This window comes from Strix aluco, chromosome Z (assembly GCF_031877795.1).
Source record: "Strix aluco isolate bStrAlu1 chromosome Z, bStrAlu1.hap1, whole genome shotgun sequence".
Classification (NCBI taxonomy): domain Eukaryota; kingdom Metazoa; phylum Chordata; class Aves; order Strigiformes; family Strigidae; genus Strix; species Strix aluco.
Genome location: NC_133971.1, coordinates 59567954 through 59580154, shown reverse-complemented (window position 1 = coordinate 59580154; position 12201 = coordinate 59567954). Strand labels below are relative to the sequence as shown.

At 42.5% G+C, this 12201-nt stretch overlaps 1 pseudogene; it reads right to left on the bottom strand.

Moving 5' to 3' along the window:
* Positions 1-12201, bottom strand: part of LOC141918452 (neuronal acetylcholine receptor subunit alpha-7-like) — a 55775-nt pseudogene that overhangs the window by 16661 nt on the left and 26913 nt on the right.

Genomic DNA, 12201 nt, shown 5'->3' with positions numbered 1-12201 from the left:
ATGGAAAAGGGCTGCCTCACTGTGGAAAGGAAAGCTCTACCCATCACCCTGCAGTATAGAGAAGTAGCAAGATCCTGGTGCTCAAATGTGTTAAGCAGTCTGCTGCTGATTTCTAGGCCAAGCTTTATCACTTGCTCTTTACAGAAAAGAAGTTGGCTTGTTTTTAACATGTATTAACACAGCAGTCAGTAGGCTACATAGAAATGAGAGTCCCATTGTGTGGAGAAGTTGCACATGTGGAATAAGAGAGTGTCTGCTCTGGGCATCTTTATGAACAGACAGAGAATGCAGAGGACATACCAAGGAAGGTGGAAGTCACTTTGCAGAGAGGTAGAAAAAAGCATGTGTCTTGCCCACCTGCTTCCTTGTTATTATTTAGGCTGAGAGGTGCTTCATTTGTTGTAAATGTAAATCGAGGTCAAGGGAGAGTAGCCTCAACTAAGAAGAATCAGGATATGATTTCCGTATTTCTTTGCAAATATACTAGACCTCAGAAGCTAGATCTTTTCTTGATGTCATATTGGACCAGCTTTCCTTTGCTCCCTCAACAAAGACACGCCAAACAGCAGCTGTGAGAATTCCTCATGTTACTACAGTTCACTAGTTAAAGCTGAGGTCAGAAGGCAGAGAAATGTAAAAGGTATAGCATGTTAGGCTCTATTGTTTTTGTACTAGCAAATGCTAGGAGTGTTCTTTCAGGTCTAGGTAGGTGTGGATGCATTTTTGTTTTCAAAAATCCCAACCCTAAGAATATAATGCAGATTTTTAAAGTGCATGAGGTCATGTTTTCACAGCATCTGTGCTCCCACATACATGAAGACCAGTGACAGTGGCTTTTCTACAGACCAGCAATGGGTCTTTTGACTTCAAAATGAGATTACTTGCATCCTTCTCAAACCACATGCTTTACAAGGTTTGTTTATTCCTGTAACCTAGTGCCAACTGTGCTGATTCTCCAAAACTTGAACAAGTTGTCCAAGTGTCCTCTTTTTCCTCACGCTCATTCCTGAGGATTTTCAACTGGACCAGAGATCACACTGAAGAGCTGTAATCATGACCTGGTATATCTAGTGCAGCAGCTAAAATATCCCATTTGGGATCACCTGTAAAATCATGAAAAGATTATGTTGTGATACCTTGTTAGAGTAAGGATAAAGTTTTCACAGGTCAAGATCATGTAAAACAACACAGCTGAGCTTTGAGCACTTGCTAATCAAGGGCTTTTTGGGTGCAGAAGCTAAATGGGTGAGCAGTCTTTCCCTGCCTATTTGGAGTGGAGCAAGGAGTTAGGAGCAGGGCTTTAAACTAGGAATACTGTGAAAGGGACATTACAGTCCAAATTTAAATGGAGAAACAGTGGACAAGAGTGGAAAGAAAATGGTGCTGGGTGGTCAAAGCAAGAAAGACCTCAGGAATGGTGAAACAAGGTGGAGGTGCTCACCTCCAGGGTGAGCAAATTCATGAAGTCTGGTAAATATGCAGGAGCATCTGGAACTCTGTATGTGGTCATGAAACAATAATGTTGCTGGGACAACTGAGATGTGGAGGGACAACTCGCTACCGGAATGCTCTGATGCATAGGTACAAGCTCTTCGGGGGAAACAGGCACAGAAGAGAACATGGGTTGCCCTCTATGTGAAGGAGACACTTGGATGTTAAGAGCTCCTCTGTGGGATGGATGAGAGCTGCTGGAGATCTTGTGAGTCAGATTCAGTGAAGAAGCCAACAAGAGTGATGCTGTGGTAGAAGTACATTATAGACCATCCAAACACAGTGGATATGGGAATGGGACCTTCTTAAAGGAACACAGGGAAGCCTTTGTATCACAGATCCTTGTTGTGACAGGGCACTTGGACCTCCCTGACATATGCTGAAAAGGCAACACAGTGTAATGCAAGCAGTCAAGAGGATTTCTGACGGATGTCAGCGATAACTTCTTAGTAAAAGTACAGGACAGGCCAACCAGAGGTTGTGCACTGTTGGCTCTGCTCTTCACTAGCAAGGAAGAACTGGCTGGGAATATGATAATCAATGGCAGCCTAGGCTGTAGTTATTATGAAATAGTGGAGTTCAAGACCATGAAGGGAGTGAGGAATGAGAACAGCAGAGTATAGACCTTGGATTTCAGGTGAACAGACTTCTAATTTTTTGGGAATCTAGTAGCTGGGATCCTACTGGAGGAACCTCTGAAAGATAAAGCAGCACAAGAAAACTCTGAGGGCTTATAGTAATCCCTTCTATTACTAAGAGAAATAAGCAAACACATAGGGAGATAAGTGTGGCTAAGCTGGGAACTCATGGTGGAGCCCCAGTGCAGAAGAGGAGGGGATGTGGGAAGCAGAGACAGGCTGCAAAAGGAAAATTTGAAAGCATTGCCTGGTCATTAGAGTTGGTGTTGGGAATGTTAAAGCTCAGGAGTTGAGACTGCCAGGGGAATCAAGGTAACAGAAGAGTTTCTACCACTACACAATCAGTAAAAAGCTGAACAAGGAAAACATGGGCTTGCTGCTGAATGGAGAGGATGATTTGGTGACAGTGGACAGAGATAAGGCCAAGACAGTGTGTACGTTGCCTCAGTTTTCACCATCAAGGTCTCCTACGTCTCTGTGCTTATAGACATGGTTCAAGGACAATGAAAACAACCTGCAGTGGATGAGGGGATTGATTGTGAGATCTGAAGCTGCCCAATTCTGTGGTACCAGCTAGGTTTCACCAAGAGTCCTAAGTGTATTGTTGCAAGGCCACAGAGGTGGGGTAAGAACCCTGACAACTGGAGAAAGATAGTCATTGCACCTATCTTTGAGGAACTCCAAAAGGACAATCCAGAGAACTACAGCCCTGTCATTTTGATTTTGGTCCCTGGGTAAACTGGGGAGCAAGTCCTTGGGGAACATCTCTGGCCACTTGAGGGAGAAGGTGGGGACTGGGAACAGCCAGCCTGCTTTTATTAGGGATAAATCGTGTCTGACAAACATGATTGCCTTCTATAATAAAATTACAGTATTTTCAGATGAGAAGAACATCAACATTAGCAAGGCTTTTGACACAGTCTTCCAATTCCTGAGGTCCTTTCCAACGTGAACTATCTTGTGATCCTAGGAAACAAGAGATTCCATTGCACGGGAATGGTCTAGTTTCAGAGCATGCAGCCTGAGTGCACCCCAGAGCATCAAGGTTCAGTTTGTTTTTGGGCTGTAACAGGGAAGTATCAGATGACAGTAGCCCCAGGATTGCCTTAGACATCCCTCGTCTGGATGTCTGAAGTCAGTCTCCAGGGTGTTACAGAGCATCCATGTGCAAAGATTATTCTTTTAGAGAGCTTCACAGTATAAAATTTGTTTAATGAACAGATGAAAGAAACAGATTGTGTTTGACCTACATGATAACTTCAAGAGGTGCATTTCTAATACATTCGATATGCTCTAATTATTTAGGCATTCAAAAAAGCCTTGCAACAATACATACTGTCAACAAGGCATACTTGTGAGAAAAGACTCCCTTATCATCTCCTTGAATTTGTGATTCAAAAAGAGGGAAAAGATGTGAGAGGTCCTAAAAGTTGAGTCAATATTCACTTGGAGAAGGGGGACTTGGTGCAACAGGATTCCCCAACACCACTGCCCTTCACCCTCTCCTGATATGTGATGTTCACATAGCTATTCTGTGATAAGTAGAAATTAATCTGTTATTACAGCATGAAAATCTGTAATAATACATAACTATTTGTAGCTTTTCTTGGTACAAATCTTACCTTCTATGATAGGGGAGTGTATCAGTAGAAACTGGTCTGGTTAAAGCTAGTGGACTGGGCATAAGTAAGTGCATTCTTTTACTAATTCCAAATGGCTTTTGTTATGTATTATACAAAGCAAAATTATGTGAAGACTGGTCCAAGATGTCTTGTGTCTCCTTCCTACACACAAAGTTTCTCTTAAAATTGTATCTGCCTCTGTGGAGTCCTAGGTATATGTTCAGAGAGGGGTTTTGTTAGTTTTTTGGAAGCTCCTGTGTGACTCAGAGGCAAGAGTCCTGCTGACTTTCAATAAGATGCCCAAATTATCTGGAGACTTTCAGAAACTCTTGCCTATGGGCATTGTTGCCCTTATTGTTGCACAGTCACTCTCCTTCCCCAGAGTTAGGTCTGAGGTTTTAATCCTTGAAGTGAGATAAAGAAGTTGTCTAGGTAAATGGTCTTTTGTCCTATTCATGATATAACTTGTGTGAGGCTTTAATTATACAATGGTGGGGTGTACTTTCCATCACCACCTAGATATATTGTTGAATATTTTGTTTATTTCTACTGTCTGGAATGTGTACTTTAGTAATGATTTGTAAGCAAAGATAGGCCTTAGCTCAGGAGATGATAATTAAACAGATTCTGAGTTTTCCTGTGGTGTTCATACTTCTTTATTTTGTAAACCAGAACAGATTTATTTTCTCTACCCTGCTATGACATCAGAGAATAACATTTTCTCCAGTTCATAGTTGAGAAACTGAGGCTCCATGAGATCAAGGTAAAGGGATGGTCCTATGAAAACAGAGGATTTAACAATGCCTGTCTGGCTCATGTTCCCAAGATTATAATGTCTCATAGTTTTCAGCAAGTTAAAAATGCTCTAGTGATACATTTGAATTTTTGACTGCAGTGTCCTGAATTGCTCTTGGAGTAGAGAGAAAAGAGAAGGAGAAGGGAGCAGGTGGGGAAGAGATGCATAACAGCAGGGAGGGTGTGTAATGCAGAAGAAGAAAGATTAATTTTCTCTAGACCACAGCACTGAGATCTTCAAAAGCTTTCTGTGCACACAGCTTCATCCAAAGTGCTGTTGAAGGGACTTTATAGACAGTCGCAATGAATCCAGAGCCAGGGCTGAGTAGTGTTCTGAGTAATACTGAGTAGTATTCCAGTACCACTTGTGCCTGTACTGGTGGTGTTGACTTTGTTCTTTGCCTACCCAAATCTCCACATTCTGTGTTTTCTCAATCCTTGCAGTTACCAGTTTATCTGATATTTCCAGAGCCTTTTTGAATCCCTCATGTAGGCTCTTTTCATACATGAAAACAGTAAAGCCCAGGCAGAGATTTACTTCTGACATTGCTGAAATGCAAAACTATAGTAACAAAAAGAGTCAGTCCTCAAATAGGCTTTGAAGAGCTCTTGAGAAGCATCATACATTGTGCACAGAGCAGAGAAAGTCAACTTACCTGTAGTGGGACTGAGAAGTTGCAGGCATGATGTCAGCCACAGGCAGCATGAATACAGTCAGGGAAAGCAGGACAGGGATACCTGCAGGAAGTGAACATGGAGGGGAAGAACATGAGGAACATGAACTCTGCAGCTGCTCTTCTGATGTCTTTGCTGTTAAATATAACCCTGTCCTGATCTATGGCTAAGCCAAACTCATGACTTTATGTCTGTCAGATGAGAACTTCCACAAAGTGAGAGCGTTTCGGGATGCACCTTTATCTGCTGTCTTTTCACTTTTCTCACTTACACCCAAACCCTTACTCCTTTTAAAGTAATGGAGAAATCTTTCCTGCAGAGTGAAATGAAGCTTACAGAATCGGAAAACTGCAATGCTTTTCCAAAACATAACACAAACAAAGCCCAGATGGTTATTAAGTGCTAGGAGATACTTGCACAGACACAAGCCTAGTTTCTCGTTATTGCATATTATATAACACCCTCCAAAGAGCTGGAGTCTGTTTTAAAAGAAGCTCTTTGTTCTCTCTGCAAAGACTGTTGCTAAACCTAACTGCCCTGGTACTGAGAAATCATAATATCACTGCATGCACATTGTCTCCCATTTTTGTGTCAACATCAGATAACTCTTTTCTTGTCTCCATCCTATCTTTCACAGACAGCAATTGAGTCCCTCCTAGCCTGCATTTTACTTGTTGTAAGACAGGCTGCTCAGATCCCTGATTGTTCTACTAACACTGAAGGCACTTCACATGATTTAAAAGCTCTCTGTCCTGATTGGAATTGTGCATAATTAATTCTTAAGGTCTCACCTGGGCCAGTCTTATGTATTTCCAGCTCTCCCCTGTTTTCTCTTGGAAGCACCCCTCCTGTGTTTATCAAAACACACAATAGTAAATCTCATTTAGCCCCTCCTAGGGCGTCACTGCTTTTCATTCATGGGGGACTCATGGCTTGATGGTTTGGGAGCTGAACCTGGAAGGTGAAAATCCAATGCCCAGCAGCTGCTGCTTACAACTCTTCACTCTGTGTCTTGGTATGTCCTATCTGAAAAACAGAGTTAATCAGCTATGAAACGCATTGAGACGTACAAAAGAACAGAACAGGGATGGCAGAGTGCTGCCTGTGCCAATAACAAGTTCTGCCTCATCCTATGGTAAAATCCTAAAGATTTTAGAAGTGTTTAGCACAGGATGTGTGAATGCCATACAGAAAGCTGTTACCATGGTTTCTGCAACCAAACAAGTGCTTCTATTACTCCTCCAGGGAAATCTTTATTCATCAAGCACCATGAGGTATTTATTTTCCATTTTATGGGAAATGCTTATGAAATAAATGGATTCTTTAGCACTTACCTAAAGAAATCTTCTCCCCTGAATCAGCTGGCAAAAGGAAATCAAGCAGTGCCAAGCCAGATATGATAAGGCAGGGAATGAGTAGGTCCAAGACATAGTAGAGGGTGTGTTGACACATGGTGATGGTGTACATCACATCTGGATATGGTTCTTTACAGCATTCATAGTACATCTCATTCCTCTTTCCTGGGACACATACAGAGAGGGAGATCAGAGCAGTGGGGAGAGGTGCAGGACCCACAGTTATCCTCTTGGAATGGGCCAAGAACTGATGGTTTATGAGCCAATGTGTGGCACCTCTGCCACACATTGTGTGTTGAAGAGTGCTTCAAAGTGTCCTGTGGCAATTTATAAGGGAGAAAAGACACCACCAAATCAGTTACCACGCAAAAGTAATTTTCTAACAGTTGTGGCCAGTGATACACACATGGATGAATAGATTAAAGGGGACAAAGGACAGCATGCCTCAGTTCAATGTTGTTTGAAAGCTGAAATACACCACTACAAGGTTAAATCAACCAAGGCAACTCTTAATGTTTCATTGGCTTCAGCAATGTCTGAGGCAACATTGCAAGATGTCTGCTCTTCCTAGTCTACCTTCTGCGTTTTGTAGGGTTTATTTTCATGCCTTGTGAGTCATTAGAACCTGGCTTAGCCAAGAAAGCTCATCTGGGTCATATCAAAACTGTGCTGAGCATCCAAACCTCAACAAGGAACAATTTGCAGTGCCAAAGATTAACTCAGTAAAATGTGCATTCTGCCTTCTTACATCCAGGGAATGGTGACAAACAGCTGATGTCATGCTCAGTAGCCCATGCAGCAGATTTTCTGTGTGACAGATGCCACCAGTTCTTATTTTTCTGTATTCTCTCACACACATTTGCTTTGTTTTGTCAGGAAAACCAAACAGGATATGGCTTAATTTTCAAAAGGGATGTCAAGTTAAGCTTAAAGTCTGTCATATCTGAAGGTTAAGAGACATAGTTGTCCAATATAGCTGTACTGCAGGGTTGGCCATGGTGACCCAGCTGCAGTAGACTGTCTGAGATGCTGCACATCAGGGACTGCAGCAGCAAAGGAAAAGTCGGGGAGCTGGAAGAACTCATCACCTTGTATCTTTCATGACATCATTTCTCACCTCTTTTTTGTTTCTGTGAGCATGACAGAAGATGTGACAATGTGTATGTTTTGTACAGGAGCATGGCAAAGTCTCCATAAAGGATATGGCCATGGCTTGCCTGAGGTGTTAATACTTTTGCTGTATGAGCTAGATAAGGGTCTGTTTTGTCTACCCCTGGTCATGGTTAAAGGACTGTCTCTTAATCAGATATGCAAAGTTACTGGACAGAAATAACCACTATAAAGGTGCACTGTAAAGTCAGGAGTGCTCTGAAATGGATGGACTTTAGGAGGATTTCCTTACAGAGTCCTTCAGCTTCTCATGAAACTGAATACTGATTATGTCTCTTATTGTATTATTTCTCAGATGCCCTGAATGGTAAAACTACTGCATGCAGTTGGTCATTGAGAGTTATTTCCTTGTCTACATATCCAGACTAGAAAATGAAAAGTTCCTTTTGCAAGCTCTCCTTAGGGTGGTCTATATTCTATCAATTTCCCTAACATTGCTTCTGACATACAGCTACATAAATAAGTTCAAAATAACTCACTAGGAGCTCACTCCGAATAACTAGTTCTGGGCATGGACTCCTCTTTTAAAAATACAGGTATCTTCCAAAGCACAGAAGGGAAGAGAGTCATACTGAACTGCAGTTATTTTCAGTTATTATGAATGGGTAGACACTTTGATGGTTTTCTGGGTGAGAGAGATTATCTCTGTAAAAGCTCATTCCAGTTTTGCTGAAATAGTGGTTTTTTATTACACCAATCAATTTTTGGCTGATATGTTAGAGTAGATGTGACAGTAGTGTTCCATGCACCTACATGAGACACATCCAAGTTTCATATGGAGAAACTGCTCAGATGCAGTTGCAGGCAATTGCTTCAGAACACAGTGTTTTCAGATACAGTTCAAAGAATGCAGCTGAAAGATTGTCTCTGATCTGTGATTTTTTTCCTTTTTTTTCCTGCCTCTTACATAGAAACTTTTAATACCCGTATTTCATGACCCAGTGGGATTGATAATTTCTAAAAATTTGGGGTTTGCCTTTGAGAATTACAGTACTGAAAATTATTAGGGCAGCTGATTTACCCATTAAATCCCATTCTCCATTTGAGATGTAGTTGGAAATATCAGCCTCGAGCATTTGTAGGTCAATCAACCAGCCACTGTGAGTCCAGGAGCCAAACTTCAAATCACACTTCTGTACACTAAAGGGGAACCAGCAGACATCATGTAACGTGTGCTTTTCAAAATGCCTGTGGATAGAAATCAGTCAGAATCAAGCATGAACAGGGTGCAGTTCATCTCTACTCTTATCTGCCCAATTGACTGAGCAATTTTCTTCTCCAAAAGCCTGTGTGATGTAGTCATGGGGTAACCAAACAAGTAGCACATGTGGAATATGCTGTCATGAGTGGAATAATCTCCCTTTCTGGGGCACCAGTGAAGACCCCCTTCTATTTTTCACTGGATCTTTGAGGTAGGTTGCCCAGAACACTCTGGTCACTGAAGAGCAGCTCAGCCTGTCTCTTAGTGCTGGCTGGCCCCAGTAGATCACAGGCAGTGCTGAAGGGCCTGACAGGAATGTAGAGTACATAGGCATCCATGCACTGTGGCTGGAAGAACTGTGACAAACCTTTTGAAAGGTGTTCCTTGTCAGGCCCTGCGTTAGACCCACAGTCCCTTGAAAATACATTGTTATGCTAAAACTTGCTTGGTGCAGGCCTTTGTCTTCTGTATGTTAACCTGGGCCTTGAGTTTTACTTTGGATGTGTCCAGTCCACTATCATTTTTTCATGTGACATTTTAAGCAGTTTACTTAATTAAATTAAATTAGTTAAATTAATAATACTTGTATATTAATTCAAACTAATTATTCCTCTTTTTTTTGTTATTCAGATGAGAGAAGAAAAAAAAAATAATGGATGCTCCAAACTTTCTTCTTGGGGCCACAGGTGTCTCTGTAGGCCTTCCCCAGCAATCTAGCAGCATGGAGGGCTAAGGGAGTGAGGAAGATGATCTGCACAGCCTGTGTCACTGGCAGCTGGTGGCAAAGGACAGAAGTCACCCCTGCACACTCTCACCCCTGTGGGCCTGCAGCTTTGCAGCCTTCACCTTATCTCACCAGCTCACTGCGTGCTGGCCATTTAGAGGCACTGTGTGAAGGAGAGGGAGCTCCTCCTTAACTGGAAAATTATCTCCCATGCTGCACTTATCCTACTTGTTTGCTGTAATTGTTTCTGTATGCTCCCTAAAACACCAACTAATGTGAACCCCAGCTCTGAGTCACCTAAATGAGTGGAGTTTGGTGTTTTGCAGTAAGTTTTGAGCCACACGTTTTGAAGATAAAATCCCCAAAACAGAGATCCTTGATTACTGTCCTTGCCTGCTGCTGCAAAGGCTGAGCACCTTGTGGCAAAACCATGTGTGCAAGACCATGTACCTGCACAAACACTGCTGCTCTGGGGTGGCTGGGTTCCCTTCATTTGTCCCTTTACATTTGGGAAGGTCTGACTCCCATTGTCATGGCCATTTTTGGATGGGCTACATGGAGGGTTTTCTTCCCGTTTCTCCTGAATCTTGGCTCTGTTCCTTTCCTTAACAGAAGACAACTGTCCCCTTCTTATCCTTTTTCTCTCCTCCTCTACCTATCTGTTTTCTCTAATGGAGAGCAGCAGTGAGTACAGCCTGCTCTCAGAATCATGGGAAATAAAACATTCATGAAGCGTTGGAAACACCATCTTTACCACTCATCCATGTTTTTCAATGTCTTTATTAATCTAGCTGCTTCTGTGAGCCCTTGTTGCCAGTCAGTAGGCTGATTATCAACTTTCTTTCTAAAATTTTGCAAAGTATTTTGACAGCAGTTAAATCTCTGTAACAAAGGAATTCCTGTACTTTACACAACAGATTTCTGTTACTACTTTTTCTCTTTACTCTTTCCTTGGGTTCTTAAGTAACCAGTTCTCCACCATGGAGTTCATAGCTCACCAAGAGATAAGCAGGACACCAGATCTGCCCATATAGTCACCCTCTGCATCACCTCCTTACCTGGAGGGGAGGAGAAGGCTCTGCTCTGGTACATGCCAATTTTATTCCTGTCTCTTGTTGCTCCCTGGAGAGCAACCTTACTGGGTCTGTCCCAGTGAAACCACAGTGATGCTTTAAGGGGTCTCAGGGGTAGTGATCAACAGAGAACTAGCCACTAGGGAAGACCCACTTGTTCCCTGGTGGGCCCTGTGGACACACTTGGCGCCAGTCTGCCAGCAGCTATGACACAAAGTTTGGACATTTCTTGTCCACCACAGTGAGTGACTGTGGGGATAGCCTGTGTGTTTGCTGGTAGGTCCTGATTGCTGGGCCCTACAGGCACTGAATCAGCAATACAGAGAGAAAGCAGGCTGAGACTCAAGTTTGGCTGGCTGAGACCAGTCTCAGTTTGTCTTTTCACCTAGAGTTGTAGCCTCAGCCTGACAGGGAGAACTTCACTGCAGAGGAAGTGCTGCTCTCAGGGTCTCCTGTGGTCACATGCCTCTCTACTCTCAAGAAAGACCTAATTGGATTGCACATGAAACATGATGTGAGGGTGCACACCACCATTCTCTAGATGACACCTCAGTTGGTCCTCTGAATGTCCTAAGCAAACTGCTCAGGAAAGTGGTTTATTGATTTGTGAAGTAGAAATGTACCACTAATAACGGGCCTAAATGATTTCAGTGGGTCTGTCCCATAATTACACAACTTTCAAGATCTTCACAGACTGCTTCTAAACACCTTGGTTTCATTCATGAAGGAAAACTGCTTGTACTTATTTGACTTAAAGCAAACAAATGTTCTATGTGCCCTACCTGGTGGAATATATTGGCAAGATCCAGAGTAATTCACCAGCACATTTGTGTGAAATGTCACACTGAATCTTTCATCTGCACTATAACATAGTATAAACAAAACAAAACAAAGAAAAAGCAAGCTGACATTTGAGTTAAGATGTAGTAACTGTCAACATAAAAATAATCTTCTGGATTAATTTAATTCACAGAATATCTGGATTAAGGTCCTATGCCTGGATGAAGAGTTCGCCCTCGATCAGTATCTTGGCTTCTCATAGACACTGTTGGCCTGCATCCAGGCATGCTGGTTGCATGCTGCAATGTTCTCAAAGAAGTGAGAGGCAGAGCTGTTCAATGTCTCAGAGCAAAGGCAGAAGTGAAAGGAACAAAATTGTCACAGCAGCTGTATCCAAAAATGGGACAGTTGGAACAATGAGGCTTTTCTGGGGCTGCTGTCAGAATCAGGCAGCTCACAATGTAAATCAAGGTATGTGTTACCCAGATATTTGTTGTAACAGTAGTGGTGGCCTGAGGTAACAATTCTGCAGTGTCTTAGGATTCAGAGGGGCCAAGGGTTTGCTTCAGGCAATGGAGGAAGGCACTGGGGGGAAGTTGTTTTAGATTTGGGGCTTGTAGGAGGATATTTGCTGAGACTCTAAGAGCAGAAACCAGGTGAAAGGGACTAAGAAAAGA